The following is a 22,014-nucleotide window of genomic DNA, read 5'->3' on the forward strand; positions in this document are numbered from 1 at the left end:
TGGCCATGTTCGGAGTTACCATTGTGACGCTATACATATGTAGTGACATATGTATAGTGCACGTGTGTAATGGTGTCCCCGCACTCGCAAAGTCCGGGGAATTTGCCCTGAACAATGTGGGGACACCTTGGCTAGTGCCAGGGGGCCCACACACTAATTAACTTAGCAACCAACCTTTACCAGGTAAAGGTTAGACATATAGGTGACTTATAAGTTACTTAAGTGCAGTGGTAAATGGCCGTGAAATAACGTGGACGTTATTTCACTCAGGCTGCAGTGGCAGGCCTGTGTAAGAATTGTCAGAGCTCCCTATGGGTGGCACAAGAAATGCTGCAGCCCATAGGGATTTCCTGGAACCCCAATACCCTGGGTACCTCAGTACCATATACTAGGGAATTATAAGGGTGTTCCAGTATGCCAATGTGAATTGGTGAAATTGGTCACTAGCCTGTTAGTGACAATTTGTAAAGAGAGAGCATAACCACTGAGGTTCTGGTTAGCAGAGCCTTAGTGAGACAGTTAGGCATCACACAGGGAACACATACATATAGGTCACAAACTTATGAGCACTGGGGTCCTGAATAGCAGGGTCCCAGTGACACATAACAAACATACTGAAAACATAGGGTTTTCACTATGAGCACTGGGCCCTGGCTAGCAGGATCCCAGTGAGACAGTGAAAACACCCTGACATACACTCACAAACAGGCCAAAAGTGGGGGTAACAAGGCTAGAAAGAGGCTACTTTCTCACAGTAATTCATTATCCATAATGTAGTCAATGAGCATCTGGGGACTACCTACCATTGTGAAGCTCCCACCAGTAGATGGACTTGGCACATACTCAGTCCCCTTGCTTGTGCCCCAACTGGGAACAGTCAAATCACTGGGGTTGGAAATGGGGCACCCAGCTCCCCACCTCATCAGAACCTACCCTCCTATTTTTAGAAGGGGCCTGGAACCCGCCCCCAACACTATTCTTGGATTTTCAGTGGGTTATCCCCCACTGAAAAGTTACTGCCTACGTCAGCACAAAGGCCCTAATTATGACTTTGGTGGTCTTTGAGCAAGACCGCCAAAGCCACAGGTGCCAGAAGACCTCCAGTGCTGGCGGTCTTCAGCCCACCATATTACGGGTACTGCTGGATTTCCGCCACATTTTGGCCAGAAATCCAGCAGTAGTCATGCTGGTGGGTGCAAGTGCCCGGGCAGTTCTACCACGCCAGAAGGACTCCCCCGCCATATTATGTGCAATAATACAGCCTGGCAGTGTCCTGATGGTGGGGGGCTGCCGAAGGTGGAAGCGCCCATTTCCTGCCGGACGACCTCCTCCCCGGACCAGGTAAGTTGATCGTCCGACAGGGGATAGGGGTGGGAGGGTGAGGGGTGTTGTGTGTGTGAGAGTGTGTTGTCTGCGTGTGTGCATTAATGTGTGTATGCATTGTATGTGTGTGAGTGCATGTATGCATGGAAGTGTGTATGCGTGTGTGTATGCGAGTATGAGTGTTGTGGTGAAAGCGAGTGTACGAGGATGGCTGTTCTAGGACACCAGACTGCGCGGGTTTTTGTTTAAGTAGGTTGGATTTATTGGTCTGTTAGACAGTATATAGAGAACAGACATGAGATAGTTGTTATGATATGGTAGGTTGCGACGTCTTCTCCTTCTGGATATTAACTCTTGTCGTCTTCTTCTTTTCTCCCTCCCAGGACCTCGCGGGAAGCGTGTGGAAAGAGAAGAAAATAGATCTGGTAAGTGTGGGAATGTGGTTTGGATTTTCTTTATTCTCTCTCTCTCTCCTTCCTTTCCTCTCTGTTTTCCTTTCTCCTGTCCTTTCCTTCTTCACTCTCTTATTCTTCCCTGGTTCTCTCTCGGGTTTGTTCTATTTCTTTCCTCACTGTCTTTTCTTTCTTATCATCCCCTCTTCTCCTGTTGTTCGGCTACTAGAGTCTTCCTTCCTCTCCTATTTTCCCATTTTGTCTCTTTTGGTTTGGTTTATGTATTGATATGCGAATATGGATCTCTCCTGCTGTGTTTGACTTTCTCTCTTTCTCTTCCTTTCTGCGTCTTCTTATGTCTTAGATCTCTCATCCCATTCTCTCCCCCTTTTTCCCCAGTGTTCCCCGTATAGTGCCCCTTTTCCTTCCCACCTCTCGCCTTTCTTTACCTCCCACCTCCCGCCCGCTTCCCCTCGTTCCGCACCCCGTACCTGGAGTGGCCACGCTTCTCCTGAAGCGTGGCGGCTCTTTCGCAAAGCTCCCCGGGGTCAGCAGTCTTCACCAAGGATTTCCTTCGGCTCCGACGCCGGCGTTGTTCCGCTCTTCCGGAGAGCGGCTTCTTCGTCTCGGGTGTCGGCGTCCTCTTGAGTCGTCCGTTTTTCTGCAACCGAATACTCCGGGACCTTCCAGCTCCTATTCCCGTCGCACACACCGGAAAGGAGAGGAAGCCTCCTTTTGATCCCTGTCAAATCCCGCGGTGGTGGCAGGTAACCAATGCTAGCGCCGCCATTCTGGGTTATTTCCGGTGTGGAAGGGGCAGTGTCAGCACAAGTCCGAGGAGAGTGTGGGTCGGATCGGAGTGACCCATCACAGCGAGTATAAAGTGTTGTGAATATGTGCATGGATGCATGTGCGTGAATGCATGTATGGATGTATGTGAGTGAATGCGTGTATATCAGTGTTGGTGAATGAGTGTATGCTTGGTGCATACGGGTGTCTGTGTGTGTGCATGTATGCGGGGGCAGAGGAGGGGAGGGCACTGTACTTGGTGGGAGGGTGTCGGAGGATTATGCTTGTTGGGGTGGGAGTCGTCTACCGGTGACAGGGAAGAAATTCCCTTCCACCGGTAGCATTTCCACCTGAGTTTTCGTGGCAGTTCTACTGCCACAGAAACCCTGGTGAGAAGGCGGCTCATTATACCGCCGGCTGTCTTCTATGGACAGCCGGGTCGGAAATGCTCATCTCCGGCCCAGCGGGTCCAACCGCCCTGGCAGTACAAGTGGGAATGTGGCGGGTTGGCAGAGGCCAAACCGCCACACTCATAATGTGGCAGTCTTCACCGCCAGCCTAAAGGTCACAGGCGGTCGTCGCTTTGGTGCAAACAGCCACGTTGGAGGTCATCATGGCTGTCATTGCTGTAGTGCTAAATGCAGGTCTTGTGTTACCGGTCCGTGCAGACTGCCGTTGTAGGGTTCACCAGAGCTTCACTCTGGCAGTCATCCTGGGTGGCAGAGATACCACAAGAATTGGCCCGTTTGAGATCATGAGAATCCCAAACATCAGGATTTTCCCCCTTTCCTTTAGAGGGAGCGCACTCTGATGCCAGCCAAGGGTCCAGGACTTGGGGAGGCACCTCTTCAGGATAAGGACTCACTTCAGCAGAGGCCAGCAGGACTCAGTCAGGTCCATTTGTAGGCCGTGGCTGGTCCAGTTGCAGCAGTCAAGTGGGCAGTTGCAGATGGGCCCTCTGAAGTTTGTTGTGTCCCTGTAGCTCACACAGAAGGTCACCCGATTGCCCTTGGAGTCACTGTAATTAGCCTGTCCTGAAGGAAAGCAGATCAAGTCTCCTTCCTCAGATAACAAGGCAGTCCTTCAAGCAGCAGTGCAGTTCTTTGGCTGCAGGGCAGTCCTTCTTCTGTAACATCCACAGGTCTAGGAGTGTTCTGATGAGTGGCTCTGGAGGTCCAATATTTATACCTAGTGCCAGCCTTTGGGTGGGTGGGCTCCCTGTCCTACCCACTCATCTAGTTCTCGAACATTCTTCCCCTGCCAAGGCTCTAAATTGTCTAGGGTGACAAAAGTCAGATGATGCCTGATGTCAGGTTCCTTTGTGTGTGCAGGAGCCAAATCCACTTGAAGTGTAAGTGGGGCTGGATACAATCGCCTCCCGCTCATCCTGTCAGGGTGGTGCATCCTGTCCATATCTAAGCACCCATTCTGTTACTGTGTAGAACCCATACACAAACGCCAACAGCAGAACCATTCACAGTCGTGACACAAGAGAATGACAGAAGGCATAAATGGCTGGAACAAGAAATGCTACCTTTCTGAAAGCGGCATTTTCTGAATTGTGACTTAATATTCATCATTAACTTTAAAGAGAATTTTAAATTACAATTCATTGGACTGTAAACAGCATATCTCTATCTACTTGCAATCAAACATTAGCACTTATTGAATGTACAAAGTAAGACAGAGATATTCAATGGGAGACATACACCTTACAGCTGTGAAAAACTAATTTATGAGTTTTTCAATGAGTGACTTGTAAAACTTAAACCTACAACAGGGTTGTGGAATTTAATAAAATATCTACTTTTCCATGGGTCAAGTTTCTCTATAAATCTTCTTGACCTGGAAAAAAATCTACTTGTCCTTTTGGTGCCAAGTAGCGCAGCGACAAATTATAGCAGCAATCTCATTATATAGGAGGTCTGACAATAGCCTCTCAGAATATGCTAGGGCTAATACTGTAGTAGGGCTTTAAAACTAGCAATTTTGCCATATTTACGCAGATCTACATACTAGGTTTGGAGGTAACAATAAGTAATAGTGCCAAGGTTGGAATGCCCTTTTGAGTCTGTGTAAACTTACTAATTTGCATGTTTGGAAATTTACTCCTGACGAGGGCAGAAGTAAAGCTTCTTCCTTGGTTGGGAAAAAAGTGGTTGGAGGGAAAGTGAACTTGTAAACACTCAACAGATTTTCACATGAGTAAATTCACACATTCATATTTGCTCGTGCTAAAACATGATTCACAAATACTTTCTAGGAGTGCAATTTTCTGGTCTACATCTATAAATTCTTGAGAGTTCATGAACTACATTAATGTGCACTAATGCAAAGAGATATATTATGGGTGCGCTTTTGTGACTTTCCTTGAGAATTGGGCCCCTAATAAGATCTGGAGTTAACCAAGACCTTTTGTTTTTATTAAAATTCTCTATCTGTCCATCTATCGGCTGGCTTCACAGTGAGTGATAGCAATTTGCTTATTCACAAGGAGCATATCGGCACACAAAGTAATTTTGTTCAGTGCTAGGAACTACCTTGTTAATGTGTGCTTTTTGAGACCAAAACATCTTTTTGCCAATGTTTGTTACAATGATGAGGACTCAGCAGCTCCCATAGCAATAAAGTTTTACAAAAGCCATGTCAAAACAAGACACGCATTGCCAAAACCAAAGACTGATCACCAATGTCGGAGCTATTGGGTGTGCCAATGCTTGTTTATTTTCATGCTTCCCATAATCTTGTTGTCCCTGGCTACAGTGATTTTCCACTATGAATATGTTTTTGGGAAATACTAACATGCATCTATACATTTTAGTAAATGATGCTTCAAAGAAATGGTACCTAAATTTAACAGTAGTTTAGCAAAACATTTTTTCCTAGTTGCATTTTTTTTAAACATTTTATTTTGAAAACAATGAATCATCAATCTTACTTTCAAGCTTCTACGAGTATTTTCATTTAATCAGAGAGCATTCTGGAAGCATTATACATAGCCTCATAATGTGAAACTTTGCAAAAGTGTGTACACTTTTTTCCTTTTTTTTACTGAAACTACAGTCAGTGGTACTGTCCAAGCTTACATTTATTTAGATTGCTCATCAAGGCTTTGCATTAATGAACCATAAATACACGTCTGAACTTATAACATATGGACACAAATATTACCTCTACTGCAGATAATTCCCTTTCCTACTCCATAATGTGGTACTGTAAACTGGCACCCAAAATGTTTTTGCTTCAAGGGATCGGGCCTACTTGTCCCAAGGACAAAGTAAATATTGTCCTTGACCTCAAACAATATGTCCTGGGTGTTGAACTATAGAAATGCCACATCCGTGCCACAAGTCCCACATTTTAAATAATTTGCACCCTACCCTCTGGGTGGTTAGGGCCTACCTTAATAAAGTATAAGTATTAACAAGCATTTGCAATGCAGTAGGACTGACATTTTCTTGAGTTAAAGCTATTGCATTGTAAATTCAGAACTGGACTTTTCTTGCCACATAAATTGGTCAACTCTGTCTCATAATTTTGTCTTTTCCTGCCATGTTTTGGTGGTCACTGGTCGCTACTGATAGCAGAAATCTGAACAGAAATTGGAAAATAAGGCTGGAAAAGTATTTTATTTTTATTTAAACAGAATGAAAAGTATTGCAAGCATTCTTGCCTAGCATTTCAGAGAAGCCCGAGACGAGTTATGGCCCCAGTAAAGGAGATAAGCAATGCCCTGTGTGAGATGTCCTGAGTGCTGGGACAGGGGGCCCGGGAAAGAGAGATTCAAGATGCGATGGGATGGGAGGATAAGCAAGTTTCACATCATTGCTTCTAGGTTTAGCCACATTCTACCAGAAAGGGCATATTGTAGCTTTTGTGAGCAGTGAGATAAACAACCGGGTATTTCTTTTGTAAAATAAGCTTATTTTAGGAGCCAGAGGTAAATGAGGACACCACTGGAAAAAAGCTGAAAAAAATGTCAGTGACATGGGAGGAGATGGGAGGAACGGAATGCTGCAATAAAACTCAGGCAGCTGCAAGCCTAAAACACCCACAGTTAAATGGGAGCACCAAAGAAATGAAAAAAGTAGTCTGTCACAGCAACAGATAAAGAAACCAGAGTGGAATAATACAGTGGTTGGTCATTGCTCTGAAACAGCAAAAGGGGAAGAAAAAGGCAGAACTGACCACTAGCGAGCAAGAATTTTTAAAGGACACTGCATCAAAACACGAAAGAGAGTGGCGGGAGTCCTGCCACCCCACACGTACTCCCAAAGCAAAAAAATACCTATCCATAAACCACTGGAAGTGTGGGGTTGGAGAGGAGGGTGCAACTGGATTAGTGCGTCCTCAACTACTGATACCGGTTAGGTGTAGATAAATACTAGATGGAGGTGTGCGTAAAAAAGTAGCTATGAGGATGGTTGTGTCTCAAAAGAGGGAGTTCCCTTTACGGACTAGGTGGTCACACACACATTATAGTGTCATGCTTCATCATTTGACCACCTAGTAAGATAGTACTACCTGGGTGGACTCAACCTCGTTGTTAAAGGAACAGTCGAGGGAGTGCTGAAATAAATCTTACTGGATAAATAACAGGGATCCAGATGAGGTTAGGAATAAAAATACCGTACGTATCACCAATCCTGGTTGGGTATTTTTAATACAGGTGTACGCAGGTAGGGTTAAAATGGAATGGGGACTTGGTTGAGTATTAATGTCTCGTAGAGTCTAAAAAATAGGGACTACCATGTTTCTGCCCTCTCTATGTGCTGGAAGGTAAGGGGCATTCGTCAGGGTCTAGGATCCCCTAGATAGGGCCGCTATTAGGCATGCTCGCTAGGTGTAAGGAGAAGGGTAAAAGTTCTACCTGAACAGGTGGTTCATACTATAGTAGGTCTACAGGATAAATGAATAAACTAGAATCAGAAATTGGTGAACTCCTGTGGTAAACCACAGCACAAAACACAGCACACACAGTGGTAGGTAAAGTGCAAAAAAGACACACACACACACTCACATGCAGTGGTGACTTACCCCAGGGTAAAAGGTGACTAGCCTCTGGTCTGGGAAATGCCGGGGGAGGTATCCCTTGTAGTCACACTCTAAGGCAGGGATTAAAACAATGACAAAGACCAGGCAAGGTGATGAAAATCAATAAATAAACAGTAAGTTTAGGAGGTAATGCCCAGCTGAGCAAAGGGTTAAGAGGCGAAGCTCAAGAGGAGTATCCTAATAGGCTGCGAGGTGGGGGAAGGAACCTCCAACACAGGATATGCAGTGCAACAGGTGCAAATTGCACACAAAACCCATGAAAACGCTTTAAAAACTTACCACTCCAAAGGGAAATACCGGTGGGTGTACCTACATGTCGGCGCCCAGCCGCTCTGGTGCCAGGATGTGAGGGCGTCCACTATTTAAAGGAGTGGTAATTAGTGGGGAATGTCGTAGATGCAGCGCCGGAAGGATCCGGCGTTAAGTGAACGTATGCGGTGTTTCCGAAAGTGTGGGCGCTAACCCGACTCGAGTCTTGCAATCAATTCTGTGATTGGTTTCTCCATCCATATGTGAGAAGAATTCCAACCTGACCTGACCTTCCAGCACATAGAGAGGGCAGAAACATGTGGTCCCTATGTTTTAGACTCTACGAGACATTAATACTCAACTGAGTCCCCATTCCATTTTAACCCTACCTGCGTACACCTGTATTAAAAATACCCAACCAGGATTGGTGATACGTACGGTATTTGTATTCCTAACCTCATCTGGATCCCTGTTATTTATCCAGTACGATTTATTTCAGCACTCCCTCGACTGTTCCTTTAACAATGAGGTTGAGTCTGCCCAGGTAGTACTATCTTACCTGGGTGGGGCTAGGTGGTCAAATGATGAAGCATGACACTATAATGTGTGTGAGACCACCTAGTCCGTAAAGGGAACTCCCTCTTTTGAGACACAACCATCCTCCTAGCTACTTTTTTACGCACACCTCCATCTAGTATTTATCTACAACTAACCGGTATCAGTAGTTGAGGACGCACTAATCCAGTTGCACCCTCCTCTCCAACCCCACACTTCCAGTGGTTTATAAAGGACACTGCAACCAACAAATTAAATCGGTTTATGCCATAAGAAGTATACTAAAAGTATACGGGAGGTTGAATGATTACGCTCGACCTAAAAAGGAAGATTTAGACCTGGAAAAGGGGTTATTATGCCAGGTCAAAATGGCAGTTTATAAATGCACTGCAGAATGCAGGGGCAGGTCTGAAACATGCTTTAAAAGTAAAACTTTGGGGCGTGGCTTCGGGCGTCAAGATGGCGGTCGCACTCTGAGTGCTCTGGACCCTTCCGTCATCCGCCCTATGTAGCTGCCACTATTCACACTACTGGCGCTGCCCTGGGGGTGCCCATCGGCTCCTGGACCCCGGAGATCCCCCCTGATAGCAACTTCGATATATTTGAGCCGTAATAACACCAGCCGCGGCTGGTTCGATAAACTCAAGATGGCCGCCGAGACCGCGGCGCCCGGCCGGACCCGAGGTGGGAGGCTCCCCTGCTGAGGCGGCCGCTCGGTGGGGGACGCCGGAGTTGCCGGCCCTGCGATCCGGAGCCCGGGCCCTTGCGGGCCTAAGTGAGGCGAAACGTGACTGCGGTGAGGAAGGAGGCTTCTGGTGGCCTGGACCCCGCGGTGCATCTGCGCGGGGGCCCGGGAGAAGTGAGGGATATCCTGAGACGCGAGGAGCTGGGTCTCCCCCATCCGGACTGAACGTGGCCCGGGAGTCAAGGAGGGGCCGTGAACATGACTCCGGCCACGCTCCTGGGGGGGGGCTGGCTCGCCCGGTGGCCGTCCCGAGTGGAAGGATTGGCGCCGGGGACACCGACGCTGAACATCGAGACCCGGGCCCCGGCGGATTGGGCCGTGGACACACGAGCGGCGGCTGAAGGATTCTTGGGGGGTCGGACCCCTCTGTACAGGTATGCGGGCCCCAAGATATAAAACTGATCTTAGCAAAGAGGCTGCCAAGTGGGACACTGGGTCATTGACTTTGAGCGTCTGGGGCGAAGCAGGTGGCCCCCCAGAGACCGCTGGCGTCGGGCCCTGGAAGACGAGAAAAATCCGGACCGGGAGACAGGGGGCCCCTCTCCCCCCTCTCGGAAGAATACAAAGACACCCCAGCACGAGCTCAGCGGGAAGGGAACTCCCAATCAAATACAATACAATGGGCACTTGAATCTGGGAAAGGTCAACCCCACCATCCTGACGGATACCGAGAGACCTCTCCGGCCCCCAACCGCATTCTGGGGGCGCAGTGCAGGCAGCGATTTTCGACCGGCCCCGGGTGGGGGGGAGCCGCTGGGGACGCCCTGGACTGCGGGGAGGGCAAGGAGTCCTGCGAGCCCCCGATGACCTGGAGGCACGAGGCAATGCTGGGCAGTCGCCTGGCGGTGTGAGTTAACGGAATGGAGAGGATCAGTGCCCGGTAGACCCCGGGGGGTGACTGGATTGGTGCCCACTAGCGTGTGCTCTGATACCCCGCCGGCGGCCCCCCTTCGGGACGGTCCCCTGTCGAGACGGCCTGAACGCAGGGACCTGGACGAGGTGGATCTGGGTGACGACCGGTCACCCCTAACTTCCTGAGACAAAATGGGAAAAGACAAAGCAAACAAACAACCCCCGTCCTCCCAGCAAAAGATCGACCAGTTCACGATGCCAGCGGGCCCCAAAAGCGAAGGGGAAACCGCCAGTGGAGGCCTGGCGCTTGACGGAGTGAGCGCCATCCTCCAAGCAATTCAATCGTCGCAATCGGCTGTGGAGACCACAATTGGGGAAGTGCGTGAGGACATGGGCCTTATCAGACAGGATCTCAGAAACGCAGTGAGCCGAATTACTGAGGTGGAGGGCCGGGTCTCCCAGACCGAAGACGAGCTGGCTGATCTTAAAACAAAAGTGGCCCAGCTACAAACTCGCACCAGCGAGCTACACCGCCGTGCTGAGGATGCAGAAAATCGATCAAGACGCAACAATCTGCGTTTTATCGGATTCCCGGAGGGCGCGGAGGAGGATAAAGCATCAGAATTTCTGGAGCGCTGGATCAAGACCTGGATTCCAGACCAGGCCCTCTCACCCTGGTTTGCAATTGAACGCGCTCACAGAGCCCTTGCACCACGCCCCCCTCCGGGTGGCCCGAAGCACCCAATGATTGCACGTTTTTTTAACTTTAAAGATCGAGACAACATCCTTAAAGAGGCGAGACGCTTGGAAGATCTTCAATGGGAGAACCACAAGATCTTGATATTCCCAGACTACACACAGGAGGTTCAGACCCACCGCCGATCGTACGAGCAAGTTAAACAAAAACTCAGAGCAATGCAACTCTCATACATGCTCCTCTTCCCGGCGCGGCTTAAAGTCATCATGGCTCGTAGGGCGCATTTCTTTGAATCTCCGGAGGAGGCATGGGACTGGCTGACCGAGGAGGGTGTTGGAGCCCGAAGGGGAGCTCTGAGACAAGGAGGAGAGCCCGCTCGGGACAGACCCCCTCCTTTGGGGGGACCCCGAAGGAGCCGGAGGCGCACCAGATCTCGGAAAGGGACGCAGGATGATCTGGCCGTTCCTGGGGGTGGAGGGATGGCTAGAGACCCTAGCTCCCGGGAGGAGGGGATCTCCATCGAGTCCCCAGAGCTGCAGGAACAGATACAGACCGAGGATGATAGACGTCTGAGCCAGTCCCCGGTGCTTGGCTGAACTGCTACACGGATTTTCGCTGTGACACATGGGGAGGATCGAGGGGGACGGTCTGCTCCTGCGGGGCCCCTGGGGAGCGCCGTCGGATGACTCGGCGGCCCCTCGGGGTTCACCAGATACGATTTGATGACTTTTCACTTAAGATTGCAGAATGATCCGACTGAATGGAGGGGTCCATCACTCCACTCCCAACACAGTCTCACTGGCTGTTATGTTCTGGTTGGGGTTAGGGGCGACAGATGCTTCCGGGGTGGGAGTATGGGGTGGGGGGCAGTTGGGGGGTGAGAAGTTTGAGTTGGGGTTAGATAATAGCACTCGGTCACGTATTTACTATAGGTTTAGTACCTCAATGTTATGTTTTAAGCGGTCATCCCTGTTTCCACTGACAGATACCCAACAATATATGACACCCGCGCAGCCCACGCCTGGTCCTCACTGACACAAATCATCTCCTGGAATGTAAACGGGCTCTTAAATAAGATCAAACGATCCGCAGTTTTCAACACCCTCCGCAGATACTCCCCCTCAGTGGTCCTACTGCAGGAAACTCATCTCCTGGGAACTAAATGCCCTATGCTCACACGGGGAGGATTTGATAGGGTGTACCATGCAGGTTTCTCCAGGGGATCCAGGGGAGTGGCCATTCTACTTAGCCGCTCACTACCTATGGTGATAACATCTACGCTGTCTGACCCACAGGGCAGATTCGTAATAGCCTCAGGGATGCTCCACGGTACACAGCTGAACCTTGGATGCGCATATGCCCCCCCCTGCGGAATTCGACGCCTTCCTACTCTCACTCCACCGGGTGGTAGCGGGACTCCCCCAGGGAACCACATTGATAGGAGGGGATTTTAACGCTGTTCTGGACCCTAGACTGGATATATCCGGTGGCATTACCACTGGTAGGGCCTCTCGGGCTGCGAGTCTTAACAGTTGGGCGGAGAGCCTCGGCCTCTGCGAGGTATGGAGAACCTGGCACCCTAAATACGTCAATACACACACACATCAGCCGCCCACTGGACACATTCCAGAATTGATTTAATATTTATGCCTGCAATAGACGTCATCGGCGTCACGGGGGCTGATATACTGCCACGGGGGGTCTCAGACCACGCACCTGTGCGAGTTCGACTGGGTGGAACAGACCCCACCAGACGCCCACTGTGGCGCCTGAATGCATGGTGCTTACAAGATAACGAATATACCCTTGAAATAAGAGACCGCCTTGCTCAGTATTTCGAGCTGAACTTGGGAACGGTTCAGTCCCCAGGTATAATATGGGCCGCTGGCAAAGCTACACTAAGAGGGCATGCCAAGTGTCTTCTTCGTGCACGTGAACGTGCTCGGAACTCAAGCGTGTCTGAGTTGGAGGCTGAGGCATTGAATCTAGAGCGCCAACAGACGACCTTACCCTCGGCCTCTATTCTGAGACAACTTACAAGGACCCGGGAGGAAATCAGACACTTGGTCCTTGAGTCAGCAAAACACCTATGGAGAGCATCAGCCGCCCGAATATATGGCTGGGGGGACAAGAATGGAAAACTCTTGCATTGGCTGGCCACCCGCCCCCTGGCCAATAGAATCATACCTGAGATTAGAGACGACTCAGGTGCTCTCTCCAAGGCGCCCATCGAGATAGCTCAGAGCTTTGCCTCTTACTATGCACGCCTATACGCAGAGCACCCTCGGCCCACCATTGAAAGGGAATCCCCCCTCCTGAACGACATAACTCTTTCCAGAGTCTCCCAGACGGTCAGGAATAATATGGATAAGGCAATCAGCCTCACAGAAATAACCTGCGCAAGTGCCAACCTGGCATCAGGCAAGACCCCAGGTCCTGATGGATTCCCGCCAGAGTTATATAAGAAATGCAGCGATATTCTGGCTCCACATCTGCTTAACATGTACGAAGAGGCTGAACGGAAGGGCCACTTCCCCCCTGGGATTGACCTAGCGACGATAGTAGTGATCCCCAAGACCCAACCCCCGTCGCAACACTGCTCGGCATACCGACCCATTTCGCTCCTGAACACTAAAGTCAAGGTACTAGCCTCAATTCTCGCCTCAAGACTAAGAGACGCAATACCCACGCTGGTGCATCCTGACCAATGTGGCTTTATGCCTGGCCGTAGTACTAGACACTGTATTAGGAGATTACACCTAGCGTTGGCGCATCAAAAGACCCTGTCTCGAACCCCTCTGGCTTTGCTTCTACTCGATTTTTAGAAAGCCTTTGACACGGTAGACTGGTCCTACCTCGAAAACGTCCTACAAAGCAACAGCCTTGGGCCCAGATTCCGAGGATTGGTGAAACTACTCTATTCTAATCCCACGGCACATGTCCAAGTGAACGGAGTAATCTCGGACCCATTCCCTATCGGCCGTGGCACCAGACAGGGATGTCCATTATCCCCCCTGCTTTTTGCATTAACAATAGAGCCTCTGGTGAAAATGCTACGGGAAGACCCGCTGATAGAGGGCTGGTCCTGGCCCGTCTGCCAAGAAGATCGTGTGGCAATGTACGCGGACGATGTCCTGCTGTACATCTCAAACCCGGCCAAAAGTGGACCCCGCATTCTACAAATTCTAGATCTCTTCTCGGATGCCTCAGGACTGACCCTAAACCCTAGCAAGTCCTTGCTGGTTCCCCTCCATCCATCTTGAGACTGCATAGACTGGCAGCAAGACATTCCAATGCGAAGAAATAGTTTCAAATACCTGGGCGTGCATGTCTCCTTGCTCCCTGAACTAGCATGGGAACTTAACATCACACCATTAACCAAAAAAATTTAAAATGACCTCCAACGGTGGAGTGTCCTCCCCCTTAACTTGTATGGGAGAATCGCTCTTTACAAGATGATGGTTCTTCCTAGACTTCTTTACCTCCTCCAGAACTTCCCTTACCCTATCCCCATGAGATGGTTCAGGGAAATGGACTCGCAGGCACGCCAATTTTTATGGAATGGCACCCGTCCTCGATTGGCGCTTAAAACATGCCAGAGGGACGTTCATGAGGGAGGATTGGGAATGTCCAACATCCATTACTACCACCTAGCAACGCAACTACTAGTGATAAATGATTGGGTAGGGGTGGATGGACAGACCCGGCGTATCGATTAGAACTTCAGACCATGAGATATCCAAAGATCTTTGATGCCCTATATGGAGGCCCGATCTCGCGTGGGACCCCGGAGGTGACCGGGGTGGTACTGCGGGGTTGGCGGACGGCCCAAAAGGTGACAGGATGGTGGGGGCGCCTCACCCATCAGACCCCACTATGGCAGGGGAAACACTTAAAAGAGATAGCGAGATTGGAGGGATTCCAGAAGTGGGACAACATAGGTATTTCTACACTGGGCGATGTATGGGACGGCTCACACATGCACTCTTTTGAAGACCTCCAGAAAATGTTCTCACTAAATAAGACGCAATTTCATAAGTATCTCCAGATCCGCCACGCCCTGCTGACAGAAATCCGGACAGGGGACAATATACCTGAGTATAGCCCTATGGAGGCGAAAGCCCTGATGGGAAGCCTAGGTAGAGGAGGTGTCTCCCGGATATATTGTTCACTGATTGCTACCACTGGTGCTGTTATGGAGGGACTCCGACGGAGATGGGAAGGGTGGATGGGTCCTATGGAAGAGGTAGATTGGAACGAAGCACTAGCAGCCCCACACACTTTAACGATGACGACTCGTCTCCGACTAATACAGACTTACTATCTCCATATCGCTTACCTAACACCCGTCAGGTTGTATAGGGCAGGTCTCCGTGACGTAGCCGACTGTCCACGTTGTAGGGACCCAGATGCAGACTTTTTCCACATGGTATGGTCCTGCCCAATTATTAAAACCTACTGGAGGGCTGTTGCCATGGAGATCTCAACGGCTTTACGGACTGACATCGGGTTGACGCCAATGCTGCTCCTATTGGGGATCATGGGTGACATTGGATTGAGGAGGGCGGAAGGACCTTTCTGGGGGTGGCGTGCTTAGTGGCCAAAAGAGACATAATGACAGACTGGAAAGCTCAAAGCGCTCCAGCTTTGACTAAATGGAGAAGAGGAGTGGATTGATGTGCTCAACGGGAAAAACTTGTTTACGAGGCCAGAGGGTGCCCAAATAAATATGATAAGGTTTGGGGGAAATGGGAGGCCACTACACTCAACCTCCCTGCACTGCCGACTGGCTCAACACCAGAGAAAACCTAAACGAGCTCCCCTCTCCCCCTCTAATGGGTGGTAGCATGCATGGGATACTTTACAGAGAGATGCATAATCTTCACACACAGTGTACTGTCTGAGACTAGGGATTGACCATTGTTTGGTGCCCGTTGGCACCCAGTTACATGTATGTATTTTGCCTTATCTATTGCAAAACCAATAAAAATGTCTTTATCAAAAAAAAAAAACTTTAGTGGACGGCACAATGGGTACTGCAGGCCCACAGGTAGCATTTCATGTACAGACCCCATGTACAGGTAGTACCATTTACTAGAGTCTTGCAATTAATTAACTGTCTCAATTGGGTGTACTCCTATGTTACTTGGTTTGAAGGAGAGAGCGCAAGCGCTTTAGCACTGGTTAGCAATGGTAAATTGCGCAGAGTCTTAAAGTCAACAAGAATGAATTCAACAAAACAGATGCAGTTAAGGCCAGTTAAGGCAAAAAGTCTGGAAGAATACCACACCAAGGATGTCAGGTCTAAAAACTCATCCTTGCTGTCCTTTTTTTTTTTTTTTTTTTTTTTACATTTTGTTGCCCGGTGCATCAATCTCTACGTGGTGAATGTTTCTTCTAGACCCACTAGCCCAGGGCAAGTTCGGTTGTGGTGGAGAATTTACCTGTCATTCTGTCCTCGATACCAGAGTGTGCTTTCAAGATCATGGGTGGTGATTTTGATTGCAGGTTTGTGGCCCTTGATGTGAGTCCCGATGAAATTTTAAGTAATGAAGATAGGTTGTGGGGCATTCCTTTCCTAACTATCTCCCCCAATTAAGAAGTGATCTCCGCTGGACATTCAGATTAATGCACTATCTTTAAACCACTCCCTTCGTGCCTGCAATGGGGGAACCAGGTCTTATAGGCAAGGGGCGCACACGTTCAATTGAATTGGTAGGACCTCCTAGATCGATTATATTTTGGCGGATATAAAAAGATTGGCCTGGGGTAGTGGGCATGAAAGTCCTCCCCAGGCATGATAGCGACCACAGTGCACTTCCACAAGCCATTAGATGATCCTCTCTCTCTGTCAACAAACAGACGCAGAATTAAGTGGGGGGAAGTCCCTACAGACTCCTGACCACTTTAGGACGCTATATGAACTAGCTGGCCCAGCCCTTGACGAACTGGGAAAGGTACTAGATGGAATGGAACATAGCAAGCAGTGGTCTAGAGTAGGTGAGATAGGGTTGGTGGAGGCATTCAAGGACCTCTTTGTGGACGATGCTCATGGTTTAACAAACAGTGTTGCCTGGCTAAAATCGCCCTGCTTAAGGCATTAAAACCAAAAGATTGTGGCCAGGTTCGATTGGCAAGAAGCCATTACAAATAAACCATTAAATCTGCCAAGCAAGAATGGGATCCCTTTAAGTGGGAGTCCATGTATAGTGCCATTAAGAATAAAGATTTCAGAACATTCTGGAACATAGTAGCGAAAGGGTGCCCTGGGCCCAGTGTTACTATAGAGAAGAACATTCCACTGAGCAATGGAACAAGCATTTTAAATTCCTGTATAGCATGGAGAGTAGGGGGAATGGAAGTGGGTGTGTAACTACTATTAGTGGGATGTCTTCCTCCCAAAGTGTAATGGAACATCCATTGATTACTCTCGATGAAGTTGTCAGGGCCATAAATAGGTTAGCCCCTGGTAAGGCCCCCAGTTTAGGTAAAATCCCTGGGGATTTGAATTGTTCAGTTCCAGACGTACTGTATGGGGTCCCTATATTTGGGTCATTTTTAATGGCATTATGGATCCCCGTTCTACCAACGTTGGCGGGGGCAAAGATATTTTCTGTTCATAAAAAGGGCTCTCCTTTGCTCCCTGACAATTATAGGCCCATAAGCCTTATCGACACGATGCAAAAAGTTTTTGCGAGGGTTCTCTTAGAAAGGATAGAAATAATTTAGTTCTTTGCAGGCGGGCTTTCGATAATCCACTTCCACTATTGATCAGGTTTTTAGACTGCAACTTTTGTATTGGAAATCGGTTGGTTTAGAGAGTGCCAGTTTGTATCTTGTATTTGTCGATCAGTGGTTGGCGTTCGACTTGGTTCCTAGAGATGCTCTATGGCGGGTCTTGGCTGAGATTGGGGTCCGCCGTATCTGTGAAACATTATACAAAATTTGCACACAGCAAATTTTGCCAGAATACATTATGGCAAATTAGGAGAACTCTCTGCGCCGTTTGACAGGGTTGTGTGCTGGCTCCTACACTATTTATTTTGTACATTAATGGTCTCATTGACTCAATAAATAGCATTAGCAGTGATGCTCCCAGACTAACCCCAGCTAAGGTGCCCGCGTTGATATTTGCCGATGACACCCTTTTTTTATCCAAGACTCCCATGGGCATCCAAAGGGTATTGGACAGTTTGAAAGAATTTTGTAAGGCTAGGGGCTTCGAAATTAATGTACAAAAAACCAAATATATGGTAATAAACCCTGCACCCTCTACCCACCCCAGTTCTACATGGAATGGGATTCAGCTTGAGCGGGCTACAGTTCTTGAGTACTCCGGGATTACGCTAAGGGAACATATGGATTGGGTGTTCCATGTAGAAAAGCAGCTATTAAGGGTGGCCCAATTCGTAGGAGGGTTAGCAAAAGCATACAGGAGGTCCTCCTTTAGGCCTATTAGTCCAGTGGTTGAAATTTATAGAACACAAGGGTTAGGGGCAGTGATGTATGGGGCGGAGCTCTGGGGCTACAAAAATAGCTGCCAACATTACGCACCTAGAGAATGCCTTTCAAAGATAGCTAGTGAATCTCCACCCTAGTACGCCACTGATTCCACTAAGGCTTGGTTTGGGCATTAGTCCCATTTTGGAGGTCATTGGCCTCGGGCTCCTCCTATTTTGGAGACGGTAATGGGTTACTCCCGAAATGGCTGTGTATAGGCAAGGTCTAGAGGAGATCCAAGGGCTTCAGGGTGTAGGGAGGCTTCCCTTGTTTCGATATGTCAGAGACACCCATAGAATTTATAGGAAAAGATAGTTTGTGGGAACACCCAGTGGTGGCCTGTCTGGAGTGTTCAAAGAGGGATCTTATTAAGTGCTTTGAAACTTACAAGCATGCCTCCCTTTTAACAAAATCATCACTAGGTAAAATGACTTCCAGCTATTTATAATTTAAGGATTTTATAAATTGGAACCCTATTACTAGATGTCCATCCAGTGCCTGCACAGAAATTATTTACTCAGTTTAGTCATGGTTATCTGCCCCTGTGTTCGCTCACCAACCACTGGAGGAGTGGTGGTGACTGTAGGAGACTGGCCTGGCTTGTAGTGGGTACCAGAGGTACTTACACCTTGTGCCAGGTCCAGTTATCCCTTATTAGTGTAGAAGAGGTGTTTCTAGCAGCTTAGGCTGATAGAAGGTAGCTATGGCAAAGCAGCTTAGGCTGAACTAGGAGACATGTAAAGCTCCTACTATACCACTTGTATCATATGCACAATATCATAAGAAAACACAATAAACAGAGTTACTAAAAATAAAGGTACCTTATTTTTATGACAATATGCCAAAAGTATCTCAGTGAGTACCCTCAGTATGAGGATAATTTATATAAACAAGATATGTGTACACAAACCAAAATTAGGTAAGTAATAGCAAGAAAAGTAATGCAAACAGTGTAGAATCACAATAGGTTGCAATAGGAGCACTTAGGTATAGGGGCAACACAAACCATATACTCCAAAAGTGGAATGCGAACCACGAATGGACCCCAAACCTATGTGAGCTTGTAGAGGGTCGCTGGGACTGTAAGAAAACAGTGAGGGTTAGAAAAATAGCCCACCCCAAGACCCTGAAAGGTAGGTGTAAAGTGCACCTACTACATCCAGAGAGCACAGAAGTCGTGATAGGGGGATTCGGCAGGAAGAACAAACACGGGCAATGCAACAACAGAGGATTTCTGGACCTGAGTACCTGTAAGACAAGGGGACCAAGTCCAATAGTCGCGACAGTGTCGAGAGTGGGCAGGAGCCCAGGAAATGCCAGCTGAAGGTGCAAGGAAGATGCCACTGGGTGGAAGAAGCTTGGAGTTCTGCAAGAAAGAAGAGGACTAGGGACTTTTCCTTTGGAAGACAAATGTCCTACATTGCGATTGAGCTTGCAGAGGTGTTCCCACGCAGAAAGACCACAAACAAGCCTTGCTAGGTGCAAGGGTCACGGTAGAGGTTTTTGGGTGCTGCTGAGGCCCAGGAGGGGCCAGGATGTCGCCACTTGGAGGAGGAGACAGAGGAGGTGCCCAGCAACTCAGGGAGCCCTCACAGAAGCAGGCAGCACCCGCAGAAGTACCCTAACAAGCATTCGGAAGAAGAGTGAACCGGAGTCCACGCGAAGTCACAAAAGGGAGTCCCACGACACCGGAGGACAACTCAGAAGGTTGTGCACTGCAGGAAGAAGTGCTGGGGACCCAGGCTTGGCTGTGCACAAAGGAAATCCTGGAAGAGTGCACAGGAGCCGGGGCAGCTGCAAATCACGTGGTACACAGCTTTGCAGTCTAGCGTGGGGAGGCAAGGACTTACCTCCACCAAACTTGGACTGAAGAGTCACTGGACTGTGGGAGTCACTTGGACAGAGTTGCTGTGTTCCAGGGATCATGCTCGTCAGGATGAGAGGGGACCCAGAGGACCAGTGTTGCAGTCTTTTGGTGCCTGCGTTAGCAGGGGGAAGATTCCGTCGACCCACGGGAGATTTCTTCTGAGCTTCTGGTGCAGGGTGAAGGCAGGCTACCGCCAGAGCATGCCCCACCTGGAAGCAGTCGAGAAAGCCGGCAGGATGAGGCGCTACAATGTTGCTGGTAGTCGTCTTGCTACTTTGTTGCGGTTTTGCTGGCGTCCTGAGCAGTCAGCATTCAATCCTTTTGGTAGAAGGTGAAGAGGGAGACGCAGAGGAACTCTGATGAACTCTTGCATTCGTTATCTAAAGAATTCCCCAAAGCAGAGACCCTAAATAGCCATAAAAGGAGGTTTGGCTACCAAGGAAGGAGGATTGGCTACCAAGAGAGGTAAGAGCCTGTCAGAAGGAGCCTCTGACGTCACCTGCTGGCACTGGCCACTCAGAGCAGTCCAGTGTGCCCTGAACACCTCTGCTTCCAAGATGGCAGAGGTCTGGGACACACTGGAGGAGCTCTGGGCCCCTCCCCTGGGTGGTACTGGTCAGGGGAGTGGTCACTCCCTTTCCTTTGTCCAGTTTCGTGCCAGAGCAGGGCTGGGGGATCCCTGAACTGGTGTAGACTGGCTTATGCAGAGATGGGCACCATCTGTGCCCATCAAAGCATTTCCAGAGGCTGGGGGGGGCTACTCCTCCCCAGCCTTCACACCTATTTCCAAAGGGAGAGGGTGTAACACCCTCTCTCAGAGGAAATCCTTTGTTCTGCCCTCCTGGGCCAGAGCTGCCTGGACCCCAGGAGGGAGAAACCTGTCTGAGGGGTTGGCAGCAGCAGCAGCTGCAGTGGAGACCCCGGAAAGGCAGTTTGGCAGTACCCGGGTTCTGTGCTAGAGACCCGGAGGATCATGGAATTGTCCCCCCAATAAATTCCATGATCTTAGACATGTTACATGGTCATGTTCGGAGTTACCATTGTGACGCTATACATAGGTAGTGACCTATGTATAGTGCACGTGTGTAATGGGTCCCCGCACTCACAAAGTCCGGGTAATTTGCCCTGAACGATGTGGGGGCACCTTGGCTAGTGCCAGGTGCCCACACACTAAGTAACTTTGCACCCAACCTTCACCAGGTGAAGGTTAGACATATAGGTGACTTATAAGTTACTTAAGTGCAGTGGTAAATGGCTGTGAAATAACGTGGACGTTATTTCACGCAGGCTGCACTGGCAGGCCTGTGTAAGAATTGTCAGAGCTCCCTTTGGGTGGCAAAAGAAATGCTGCTGCCCATAGGGATCTCCTGGAACCCCAATACCCTGGGTACCTCAGTACCATATACAAAGGAATTATATGGGTGTACCAGTATGCCAATGTGAATTGGTAAATTTAGTCACTAGCCTATTAGTGACAAATTTGGAAAGCAGAGAGAGCATAACCACTGAGGTTCTGGTTAGTAGAGCCTCAGTGAGACAGTTAGGCATCACACAGGGAACACAATTAGGCCACAACCTTATGAGCACTGGGTTCCTGGCTAGCAGGATCCCAGTGACACATAACAAACATACTGACAACATAGGGTTTTCACTATGAGCACTGGTCCCTGGCTAGCAGAATCCCAGTGAGACAGTGAAAACACCCTGACATATACTCACAAACAGGCCAAAAGTGGGGGTTACAAGGCAAGAAAGAGGCTTCCTTCCTACAGTGACACGCTGGGTTCGGTATGCCCTGCTTGTGGTAGGGCCGAAGAAACCAACGTGCACCTTCTTTTTTTTTGCCAGGCATTAAAGAAGCAGAGGTCCAAATCCCTGGTCTCGTTTTGCAGAAACTTAGAAACATTGCAGCACCAAGTGGCACTTAGGATTTAGAAACTGACTCGCATCCTTCAATTGTCTCTTTGCTGTCTGGAGATACTTGTCTTTG

The sequence above is a fragment of the Pleurodeles waltl genome, chromosome 9 (genome assembly GCF_031143425.1).
Source record: "Pleurodeles waltl isolate 20211129_DDA chromosome 9, aPleWal1.hap1.20221129, whole genome shotgun sequence".
Lineage (NCBI taxonomy): Eukaryota > Metazoa > Chordata > Amphibia > Caudata > Salamandridae > Pleurodeles > Pleurodeles waltl.